This window comes from Callorhinus ursinus, unplaced genomic scaffold (genome assembly GCF_003265705.2).
Source record: "Callorhinus ursinus isolate GAN/ISIS: 27379988/994484 unplaced genomic scaffold, GSC_fseal_2.0 scaffold13, whole genome shotgun sequence".
NCBI classification, from domain to species: Eukaryota; Metazoa; Chordata; class Mammalia; order Carnivora; family Otariidae; genus Callorhinus; species Callorhinus ursinus.
This window is the reverse complement of record NW_027397075.1, coordinates 43,343,137-43,356,035: the sequence shown is the minus strand read 5'-3', so window position 1 is coordinate 43,356,035 and position 12,899 is coordinate 43,343,137.

The window sequence follows — 12,899 nt, the reverse complement described above, 5'->3', positions numbered from 1 at the left end:
AGAACTCTTTTCATCTTTGCAAAAATGGAACTCTGTACCAATTAAACAACTCTCTATTCTCCACTTCCCCCACCCACTGACAACCAGCATCCTACTTTCTGCATCTGTGGATCTGACTGCTGTAGGAACTGCATAACTGAAAGCATACAGTATTTGTCTTTTTGTGATTGCCTTATTTCACTTAGCATAATGTCCCCAAGGTTCATTCATGTTGTAGCATGTGTCAGAATTTCCTTCCTTTTTAAGGCTGGATAATATTCAGTTGTGTGTACATACCACATTTTGTTTACCTATTCATCTATCCATGGTCACTTGGGTTCCTTCTACCTTTTGGCTACCGTGGAATCATGGGGCGTGAACACAGGTGCACAAATACTGCTTCAAGACCCTGCTTTCAATTCTTTTGGGTATATATCCAACGTGGAATTGCTGGATCATATGTTAATTCTATTTTTAATTTTTTGAGAAACCACCAGACCGTTTCCACAGTGGCTGGACCATTTTACAATCCCACTAACAGTGCACAAGGGTTTCAATTTCTCCACAGCCTTTCCAACACTTGTTATTTTGTTTGTTTGTTTATTTTTAATAGTACCCATCCTAAAAGGTGTGAAGCAATATCTTGTTGTGGTTTTGATTTACGTTTCCCTAATGATTAGTGATGTTGAGCATCTTTTTGTGTGCCTATTGACCTTTTGTGTATCTTCTTTGGCAAAATGTCTATTCAAATTCTTTTTCTTTTTTAAGATTTTATTTTTAAGTAATCTCTACACCCAATGTGAGGCTTGAACTCACAACCCCAAGATCAAGAGTCCCATGCTCTACCAACTGAGCCGGTCAGGCTCCCTTCAAATTCTTTGCTCATTTTTTGAGTTGTTTTTTGTTGTTGAGTTCACCCTAAATCCTTTTTGAAACAGCACAGAGTAAGGGAGAAAAGTGTTACATACATGTTAGGTATTATATTCTTCATCATTTCCCCAATTTTTTAAAAACCCTGATACACATATGTATGTTCTAGAATACTCCAAGAAACAGTCACTTAAGTTGGTTTCCATTGATCGAACTATGGCTGTCTAGGTTTCCCAGCCCCAGCCACAGGAAATATCCACACAGTTGTTATGTTTTCTTTCCTCTCCTTGGATGTTACCAACATCTCCCACTTTTACTCTCTACATACTCGTTTAAAATAAATAAGGAGGAATTCTACTCAACTTATATAGCCCAACACAAAGAAGTGATTAAGAATTTTTTTTAAGTAGGCTCCATACCCACCGTGGAGCCCAAAGCAGGGCTTGAGCTCACAACGCTGAGATCAAGACCTGAGCTGAGATAAAGAGTCGGACGCTTAACTGACTGAGCCGCCCAGGTGCCCCAGTGATTAAGAATTTGTGGAATATACATTTATGATTATCAGAAGTATTTAAAGGTGTGTAATGACAGGTATGGAAAATAGCAAGACATAAAATTGTATATATGATATACATTTTTATATACACTGTTCATTTTTATGTATACATTTATGCACATATACACTCTTCATTTTATATACACATTTATACATATATACAAACATTTGTATACATAGAAAATTTTTATATGTACAAAAAAGGAAATGTATTTAAGATTTGGTAATTTTTACTTGGATGATCAGAAATACAAAAAGTAAAAAAAAATTGAAAATTAAAAAAAAGAGAAGTGAGAAAGCCAAGTGACCACATATTCAAAAACTACATCAAAAGTTAGCAGTCTTAAATCCTTTCTAGAATAAGGCAAGTTAGGCATGTATGAATGAATGGATATTGGTAAGTATTAAAAGTTAAAATATGTTATTGGAATTCAGTGACCTCCTTGACAAAACAGTGAATTTGAACCATTGTAGGAGGGCAGGTTGACCGTTACCATTTTCTACGAATTTGTCAGGGCACAGGGAATCTCTCCTGGTAAACGAGAGATTGCTCGTTTGATTGCTAACATTTACTTACTATGATTGTTCATTTACTTACTATGTACCAGACATTGTGCTAAGTGGTCTCCATGCATAATCTTCAGAAGAGGCTCCAGAATCTCTACAGAGGGCAGGTCTTAGAACTTGTTTGTACATCAGGGCTAGGAGGCTTGAACTCAGGTTACAAGATAGACCCACTGTCTTTTCTTCCACTACTGGTTTATTTGGGACAGCTCCAGAGTGCCGATGGTGATTGTGTGTGTGATAATAGTGCTCTAAAGTCCCAACAAGTGGCCGGTCACCTCTTGGGTCCACCACTGGGGATCTCATTGAATCCTTACAACAACTCTGTAAGGAGGATGGTGTTATTACCCTCCTTTTCCACATGAGAAATCTGAGGCTTTGAGAGGTTGATAATTTGCCCAAGGTCTCATAGGTAGGAAAAGGCAGAGCCCCATTTGAATACAAGTTTGTCTGACTCCTAAACCCGTGTTCTTTGCTACAGTATTTTACTGCGCATTTGCACAAGGGCTAGCCTTCTCCAAAAATTAGCAAGTGGATTTTACCTAAGCACAGAAAATGGCTCAGATTGGACTTCACACCCACACCCATGCACTCACCCACAGGCACACCTGCTGGAGCACATGCACACCTATTGAATTTTTAAAAGTAGCCAAGAGGAAACTATTTATTGACTGTGATAAACTAAATTGTATGGAAAATAGCATTATTTAACAAACAAGACCCTCCTGCTAACTTGATAATTTGTCTTTTGGTTTTTGAGGATGACCCGTCCCATTGGGTCAGATTCTTCAGATGGACTTTATGATACATAGGTATTAAAAGGCAAGACACATGCGTGCGCTCACACACACACACACACACACAGGGAGCCAAAACACAATTAAAGGGATCCATAGTAAACCAGATGAGCACGGGACACTGAAAAGTGCAGCCTGAGATTTAAGGATAGGCAACTGCTCAGAGGGAGGGCTTGTTCTTCCCAAGGAGAATTCACGGGACTCTTCCCTACCCCAGTGATTCCCAGCTTAGTGGGTGGGGCAGGTTTCACTTGTCCTTTAGGATCTTGATTATCATCAAATCTATTTATTTAAGAATTTAAGGACTAGTGAAACGATCCCACTTTTTAAAATGTACTGTTAAATGAAGAAGAGAGGGAAGAACAAAGGAGAGAAGGAAGAAGCAAAGGAAGAAAGAAATACAAAGATCTGAGAAGAGAAAGTGCTAGGAGGGGCTGAGAGGTTACCAAATATCAATTTCATTACCTGGCTTCTTTTTTCTTTGGAGAAATGAAAGACAAATAGTTTCCTATTGCTGCTGTAAAAATGACCATAACCTTAGTGACCTAAAACAACACAAATGTATTATTTTACAGTTCTGGAGGTCAGAAGTTTGAAAGTGGGTCTCAGGAGCTAAAATCAAAGTGTTGGGAGGGTTGCATTTCTTCTTGGGGTCTTAGGGGAGAATCTGTTCCTTCTCTTTCCAGTTCTAGAGGCTGTCTGCTTTCCTTGGCTTAGGTCCCCTTTCAACAATGGCATCCCTTTGACCTTGCTTCCATTGTCACATCTTCTCTGATTCTGACCCCTTTGCCTTCCTTTTATAAGGACCCTTGTGGTTACATTGGGCCCACCAGATAATCCAGGATAATCTCCTATCTCAAGATTCTTAACTTAATCCTATCTGCTGAATCCCATGTAAGGTAACATTTTCACAGGTTCTGGAGATTCGGATGTGGATATCTTTAGGGTGATGGAGACATTATTCAGCCTACCACAGAAGGAAACCAAATGTTTACAGTTTTGCTGCCTACCAGGTGCATCATAAACAAAGCCTCATCTGATACCTCAACAACCTTGTGCAATATATGCCAGGATTTACTTTTAAAAGCTGAAGAGACTGAGCCTTGGTGCAATCTGGGATTCTGCCCAAGGCCAAGCAGCTGGGATGAAGACCCAGATCCCTGAACCCCAGCGCAAGCCAGCCTGCCTCATGGCCCTGCCTCCATTCATCTCTCCCACTCACGTCTACTTCCTCTTTCCCATCTGGGCCGGTCCCCCAGCTCCCTGGACAAGCTCAAGCTGCTGTTTCCCAACGTGGCATGCTCTCCTGATGACAATGGTGTAGTCACAGCTTGATCCTGGGGATTTCTAATCAAGCAAGCCAAGTGGCTGCCCCTCCAGATCTTCTTTTAGGACTTTTTCTTGCCCTCCTTTATTCAACAAGCATTTTGAGCTTATTGTGCTGGGTGCTAGCGCAGCAAGGAAGATAGACCTAAGCTAAAAATAACCGGACAGTCAGTGATACATACTGTATCAGACAAAAGGGGGTCCAAGATTATAGGAAGCCAGAGGAGGGAGTTCCAAGTCCTGGGAGCTTTGTGTGAATCTTTTACATTGACGCTGGGTGAAATCTAAGTTCCAGTGAAGAACCAAAGGCTCCTTTTCTTTTGAGCTTCTTAAGGGACCAGGTATCGTTAGTCTTTCTGTGCCTTGCACATAGCCATGCTCCATAAATAATTAAAAGTTGGGATTGGGGTCAAGACAGGCACACTAAAAGGAGGAAGCAGTGTGTGAGACCAATAAAGGGTTAAAAGTCACCTTGGAAGGCAGTCAGCACTGCCATTTTGTCTCTCTATTCTACCTAGCAACTGGTGACACCAAGTATCTCTCCCTGTTTTTGTAGGAGAGGGCCCTGGGTACTGCTAGGTTGTTGAGTCACTGAAAAGCAAGAGCTGATGGAGCTGTTGTAGACTTTTGATGTCATCTATACCTTCTGAGGAGTAGAAGCCATTCTGGAAGTACCGTCTTGGTAATTTCCTCACTTTCCTTCTGAGCATTGCTACCCTTCTTTTCTGCTCATCTCCTTTCTTTCCTTTTGTTTCTCTTTACTAGCTTAGTGAATCGCAGGGGTTGGGGATGTGGTCAGAGTTTCAGGGGCACTGAATAGAGGAGGAGATCCACTGCTCAGGTTTATTTCTGTTTTTTTTTTTTTTTTCTCCTCAGCATAAGCCCTACCTGTCACAAAAGATCCCAGAAAGATAAAACCATGGTTCTGGACTTGTTTACTGTGTATAAAGATATATCAACTGAGTAGGAGGAATTTTTTATTTTTTACGGGATCCATGTCATTGGAAAAGCAGATGCCTTCTGTTGTCCGAAATACATGAGAAGGCCCACCGGCTGGAAGCACCAGGCTTCTCTGTCTTAAGCAACTGCTCACCCAGCAAGGGCTGGTACTCCTGAGTGGTTTGGCAGGCAATGTCTAGAACTCACTCAGTCTGGGCCACCACCATAGGTGGTGACTCATGTACTTGACAGTCAAGAGCTCTTGCAAATCATCTGTGTATTAATACCTCAAGTGTTGGTTGATGAGCTATTATATGCAAAGCACTTTTGGAGATATGACAGTGAATAAGACAGACATAGTTCCTGTTTCTACAAAAATTTAATCCAGAAAAGTCCCACCATTCAAGTAAGAAATGGGAAAGACTAGGGGTGAAGATAAGAGACAAATGATGGAAAGATGAAGGGAGGAAGGAGGAAACAGATGATATTTCTAGAAGCTCAAAGCTTGTATATCATCTACATTTGATTGTCAAAGAACTCTCCAGTAATATGACCATAATATCTACCCTACACATAACCTTTCACGCGACAGTCTCACTAACCCTTTGTGGTAGGCTGAGAAAATATCCCCATTTCAAGATGGGAAAAACGCAGGCCTCGAGTAGGGAGGCTGACTCAGCTCACGTAATGAACAGAGTCCAAAGTAGACACAGGTCCTAGAGCCCAAAGTCCCAGGCTTTACCACAATGTCCCCGCACCTTCGGATGTGGATATTTGGCACGTTGATCATTGGTAGAATTTGAAATAAAACCAGTCAGCTATAAAGGACAGGAAAGGTCGCTTTGTGCTGGTTATTCTCCTTTTGACTCCTCACACTCCAATCTTTCTCTGTCCTGTCTTGTGCCCTGGGAAGCTGACTGCCACAGACTGCACCACCTAGTTGCTCTTGCAGGCTAGTATCTGGTTGGATTCCCCCCATGGGAGGCACTGAGAGGAGAGAGATCAGAGAACAGAGAGGAAAGAGAGGTTGGAGTATTTTCTTCTTCCTCCTTGCCCTCATTCTGCAATGCTTCTGGTGGTAGATGTGTCCCTCTGCTATATAGTTTTCCCTGAATAGTCCCTTCCTCATGGTTCTAGGTCCCGCTGAGCCTCAGTAACACTATTTGCTACTCTTACCTCTGCAAATCTAGGGGCCGTCACAGGCTTTCCATGATTACTAACTTCTGCGTGCCTCATCATCCCTCATTTATTCCCTTAACCTTGCCCATACATTGCAAGGAGTCCCTTCCTTCCTAGGTGAGTCTCTTCATGTGACTCACCTAGAGTGAAGGCTGTTTCCTACCAGAACCCTGACTGAGCATTCTTGAGCATTGAGGGATGCTGACAAAGAAGGGAGGCAGGGTTATGAAAAAGACTTGGTCTGCTTGTTATTTGTGTCTAATGAGGGCCCTGAGTAGGGGCTTCTAGATGGGGAAATACAGAGAGGAGATACCAGAGTGGGGTCAGGAAATGTCAAGATAACTCCAATGTCACTTCCAGTGTATAGCTTTCATTGACTCCACAGCCTGCGATAGACTGCTCTTCCTCTGTAGTCCTATGCTGCCCGTCCACAGTTCTACGGTTTCTGTTTGCAAAACTCTTCCTTAAAGGCAGGGAGAGATCTCCTCACTTTCCTCCTCTTTATTTCCCAGGCACTACCTAGGGACCAATAGGTACTGAATAAATGCTTCCTGAGTGAATTTTTGTTCAAAGGTAGTGTCCCTAAGAAACTGAAGTTATCCAACTATGATGAGCCATATAGAATCTGGGCAGCAATAATGACTACAAAATTGCACCTGGGGCTTACTGTAGTTGTAGAATTTGTCTGAAAAAATATATATATATATGTTTCACACTTTACAAACTCATCTTGTTCTTCACTTCAGCCTCTGTGAACTTGTGACCTGGTGTGAGGGGGACATATATGAGATCTCTCTTGCACAGCCATGTGTGGTTTGTGTGTTTAATCTTGAAATAACCAAGGTCAGTCTCTTGGTATTACAATTCTATGGTTGTATCAATCTGCTTCACAAATGGTTGAATCCTTCACAGACAAGGACTGATGGCGGATAAGCCCCCTAAGTTGCCAACCAGGCTAGTGTTAAAAGGCAGACTTGGAGATTATCTGCTTAGAAATGGCCTAGAGTTCAAAGAGTTAATGTGAGAAAATGTGGGCCTTTGCTATAGACTTTATTCGACTTCAGTCTGTTTCCATGGAGCTGTTGCCAAGGTACGTGCAACCGAAATTTCTCTAAGACAATATTCCACTCCCCTAAGGCCCTCTTCTTCTTGGTTGACATTGAATCTATCTAAATCTGAGAAATTCAACTCATTTGTAGCTTTTTCTTCTGACTAGTTGAAATATCTGCCTATTCTTTCTTAAAGCCCATTGACTTCAATCCTCTTAACCCAGGGGGTTACCAAGAACAGGAGAGAGGAGTCCTAAGGTAAAGATGAGGCATGTGGCTCTTTATATACTAGTTTTGTGAAACCCAAATTGAGACAGATGACAAAGGACATTCTTTCTGATGTCCGAATTTATGTTTATTCTGGAAAACCTTTCAAGAGTATGCATATCAAATCACATTTTCTTACAACTTCAATGAATCATGTAAAAAGAATAAAATTCCTAAATTAGAATTCTCCTGGGAAATATGAGACATATGGTCATCATTGTATATAGAGAATACTAAGAAAAAAACCTACCAGAGCTCATTCATTAATTCTCTAAAGTTCTACATGGCCCTACTGTGTTCTCCTTCCTGTTCCTCAAACTCATGGAATGTGCACCCTCCCGGAAGACTTGGGCTTGCTGTCCTCTCTGGAAGGTTCCTCTTCCATGGCTCACTTTCCACCCTGTATCCAAATTTCTTCTCAAATGATACCTGCTCAGAGAGGCCTTTCCTGGTCCCTCTGTCTAAAAGATCAGCTCTCTTCACACTGTTTCCTTTCTCTGCTTTACTTTTCTTCACACACTTTGTCACCACTTAATCTTGTTTAAAATATATTTAACTATTGCCTGTCGTCCTCATAGAAATTAGCTCAGAGAAAGGGACTTTGATGTATGTGTTCGTTGCTGTGTCCCCAGCAGCTAGGACTGTGTCCACTGGAAATTCAGAAAAGAATAAAATTTATAGGGGCACCTGGGTGGCTCAGTTAAGCGTCTGCCTCCAGCTCAGGTCAGGATCCCAGGGTCGTGGGATCGAGTCCCACATCGGGCTCCTTGCTTAGCGGGAAATCTGCTTCTCCCTCTCCCTCTGCCTGCCGCTTCCCCTGCTTGTGCTCACTCTCTCTCTCAAATAAATAAATAAAATCTTAAAAAAAAAGAATAAAATTTGTGTGAAATAAAACCTCGGTAACCTCCAAAAAAGGTAGCCTCAAAAGAGTAGCTAAAAAATTCAAATTGTTGCATTCAGCACACACAGCAGTATAAGTTCCTGTAGTTAGATGAGTGGTTAGGAGAGAGACTAGCAGTTCTTGTTGGGGATAGAAGCATCCACATGACTGCATGGTTTGAGAAGCGTCCAAAGATCCTTATAACTAAAAATATCACCATCCCCTTCCCCTCCTCATTCTCACAATGCCTGAAATTCCAAAGAGTAGTTCCCAGAAATCATAATCATTTTGATTGTATTAAGGCATTGGGCCATTTGGGAGAACCAATGTATAATAATCAGAATTGTGATGACCTGGTTATCCAATCAGGATGCGCAGCCACTTGGAAGATCTGGAGCCTGGGCCCCCAGGGACTGGGAAATCAGGGACAATGAGTCATTGTGACACAAGGGGGCGGGAGAGAGCAGGAACAACCGGGCGAGGAGAAGACTGGAACAGAATCTGGGTTGGGGAAGTGCCCCTACATTAGGGCCAGTTGGGTCACATAAGGTGGAGAGACTTCACATTCGAGAGATCAAGAGTGTGATTCCTGGCTCCTCCACTTATGGATTCTAGGGATGATGTTAGGCAATTTTCTTAACCTCTCTGCACCTACTTTTGTCTGTGAGATGGGAATTATAAGACCTACCTCGGGCGCCTGGGTGGCTCAGCTGGTTAAGCAACTGCCTTCGGCTCAGGTCATGATCCTGGAGTCCTGGGATCGAGTCCCACATCGGGCTCCCGGCTCAGCGGGGAGGCTGCTTCTCCCTCTGACCTTCTCCCCTCTCATGCTGTTTCTCTCTCTCTCTCTCAAATAAATAAATAAAATCTTTAAAAAAAAAAAAAAAGACCCTACCTCAAAGGGGTATTTATTTATGCATTGTATTTATTTATGTTATATGCTTTAGTTCTCCAATAATACTATCACTTCCTGGACGACAGAACTGGTATCTGATTTATTTTACTGTTCCTGACATTGTCTCACAACTCCTTGTACATCACAGATACCCAATAAATATAAATTGCCCCGTGGATGAATATCTGTAAACCCTTGGTCAATTATTTTATGATCCAGTGATTTTTCACAGTCTTTTGTAAAAATGGTCCAACCAGGTCATCTACAGGTTAAAGGGGACATAATTTAGAATGTGCAGTAACCACTGCCTCTGGTCTAAGGGCTATTTGGTTGTGTTGTTCAGGCTTTTCAGCAATGTCTATGAGAGGCTGCTGGGACAGGGCAGCAAATGTCCTTTGTGAGGACTCCCTAAAAACTCCCTAAGTGAGTTGATACTGATAATCTGTTCATGAAAAGGGAGAGAAAAATCTAATTTCATAATTACTGGAGTAAGAAGAGAGTATCAAAAGCTTAAACTGAATTGTATGAAATAAAAAATGGTCAGAGATAGGTTTCTTCAAATGATTCAACCTGCATAATCATACTAGAAATCTGATCATCGGGGCTACATATTGATAGGATAGAAAGCATCCTAAGGACTAATGTACCAAGAGAGAAAGGGTACCGTGGACCTTCCCCTCTCTTCTCTGTTCTAAGTTACTGACTTCACATCTGTCAGCCAACTTCCCATCACGGCTGAGGTAGCATTTTGGAAACCCAACTCGGGAGCAAGCGTGACTTGTGCTTGTGGACACAGCAGATGGGTAAGTGGGCCCATGGCAAACCAAGGGGACGGGACCATGATGCCCCTGGAGAAGAGCCACGCTGCAGCTGGGCGAGGGGAGACGAGCAGATGACCGGCAGATGGAGGCCAGCCTTCGGGGGCAGAGCAGCCTTTGAAGTCAGGGCTGGCTGGTGCAGACAAACTGCTCTGAAATCAGGAACTGGATTGAGATCGAGGTTGGCAAAAAGGACATTACACTGTACTTGGACAGTATTGTCAACAGACCATGTTTCTATTTCCCTCTTATAAACTCCAGACAATGCAGATTTTTATGAGGTTATATTTTGGTAAGAAAGTGACATTAGGGATGCCTGGGTGGCTCAGTCCATTAAGCGCCTGCCTTTGGCTCAGGTCACGATCCCAGGGTCCTGGGATCGAGTCCCGCATCGGGCTCCCTGCTCCGTGGGGAGCCTGCTTCTCCCTCTGCCTGCCGCTTCCCTTGCTTGTGCTTGCTGGTGCTCACGCTCTCTCTCTCTCTCTCTGACAAATAAATAAATAAACTCTTTTTAGAAAAATAAAAAAAAGAAAGTGAAATTATAGGAATTGTAAATAATATGTGTGGAGATGATGTGGGACAAAGACAAAATCCTCCCATTGAGCAGTAATGCCCCAAGTTGTTAATACTTTGGGGGTTTGATTTTTTTTTTTTTTTTTGCTTGTTGACATGTCCGAGGCATGTAGACCCCAGATGTCATAAGAAGAACCCCACCCAGATTCCAAGGGAAATTCTATACCAATCCAGCTTCGCTCAGAAGCACAGTCTCTTTTTAAATCCCTTCCTCCTTCTCCTCTCGCATTCTTTGCCTGGAATTTTATTTCTGTGAGGTTTTATTCCTATGAATAAGTGTGGAAGCAATTCTTACCTATTTCTTTCCCCCTCATTCCCTCAGCTCCAGTCACGGGTCTTCTTGCTGCTCCTGAACCATGCCAGGTTCGTCCTTTCCTCCAGGTCTTTGTACAGTCCCCCTGCCTGGCCTGGTGTCCCCAGATATCTGGCTGGCTCCCTCATTCCCAGCAGGCACTTGCTCTAAAGTCACCTTCTTGGGGAGGCCTTTCTTAAGCATTGCTGTTTTAAACTTCATTGCTTCATCCTTTTTGCAGCTTTATTTTTCTCCATTGCACTTTCCAAAAGACATGATGTATATATTTCATGTATTTCGTGTTGTCTGTCTTCTCCCCTTCCATCTACTAGGGTATAGGCTCCACAAGGGCAGACATTTCTATCTTTTTTGTTTGCTGTGTGCTCAGGGCCTAGAACAGTGCCTAGCACGGAGGAAGCACTCGTATGTTTGTTGAATACACAGATGGATACTAAGAAGGTGTGAGAACTAATGTTCATGACTTGTTCTTCCTTCTGCCTCCCTCTCTGAACAGTTGGGTATCTGCAGAGTCGCCACAAAACCTTTCCAGCTGTGGAGGAATGGAAGAGTTTCAAAATTGGTTGCAGATTCAAGCATATACACCTTTTGCAGATTCCAGACTAGGTGTAAATGAGATTTCAGCTCTGCTCCCCATTCGCCAACCTGCACTTTCTGAAAAGTACTTTGAAAAGTACACATTCCAGGTTAAATAGATTCATATTCATTTCAGCATCTTTCAAAGCAGAGAAATCAAAAGCTTTGCCAACAACTTAATTCACAAATATTTACGAAGCTCCTACCGTGTGCCAAGCTCCCTGCGGCAGGCCTTGGCAGGAACCACAAAGGAAAGACACAAAGTCCCAGTCTTCAAGTGCCTTAGGATTGAGACTGGAGTAGAAGGTAAACAAAGATAAAGAGAATAGAAGGCAGAATATGATAACTACTGATTTGGGGGTAGTATTTGTACCGCTGCTTCAATCTCTGGCTCTTAGTTATAGAAGAACCAACACTTCCATGATGACAGACTCTTACGCCCAACCTGACAGCCTTCCACTGGGTTGCTTCCTCATCCCAACCCTTATCCAGCCAACCCCCTAGGAAGGAAAAAGGGGAAGAAAAAGCTGAAAGCAATGAAAGGGGGCCTTGAAGCCTTACGTTCTGCCAGGCCTGGGGAAGACCAGACTCCTCCATCTTGTTCAGCGCTGTAGCTGATATGCAGGACCCCATTCCCTGTGGAGGGGCCCACAGGGCTGGGTGCCTACTCTGAACCCAGCCAAGCTGCCCCCATCCCAGCTAGAGGAGCAGGGAGAAAGGAGGGGACAGTTCTGCTTTTATAGAACCTGGCACAATCAGGCGGAAGGGGCCCTGGCTGTACCTGGTTCAGTCTCAGAGACTCCTGTCTTCCTCCGAGGTTAAGGTAATGGGTAGCCTGGCCTTGCGGTGGCCCGTTCTCAAAGACAGTCTCCATGTAATGAATGCTTTCAGAAACAGTTTTAGAAAAAAGGAAAGAATAGACAGACTTGCATGTACCAAAACCGACCCAACCATTTTGTGAATGATTTTTTTTAATTTGATATTTTTTCTTAAATATATATTTATAAATAAAGGGGAAGGAGTCAACATCATTAAGTAGTAGTCAGCCTGGGGGATGGGAGCCTGACACAGTCCAAGGTTCCCTGCTGTGGCAAGGGCCACATAGGAAAAAAAAGATCTGAGGGCTAGGGGAGTTCCCAAAGGGACAAGAGCATTTGGCTGCGCGATCTGGAAACACTGTGGAGAGGTGGTGTCTAGTATGGTCCTTAGGCAAGAGAAGTCCCTGGACATGGACGTGACCCTACACGGTAGATGGCTCCACTCACCCACAGCCTTCCCTATGGAGCAAGGAAAAGCACAGTGCTTTTTTTTTTTTTTTTAA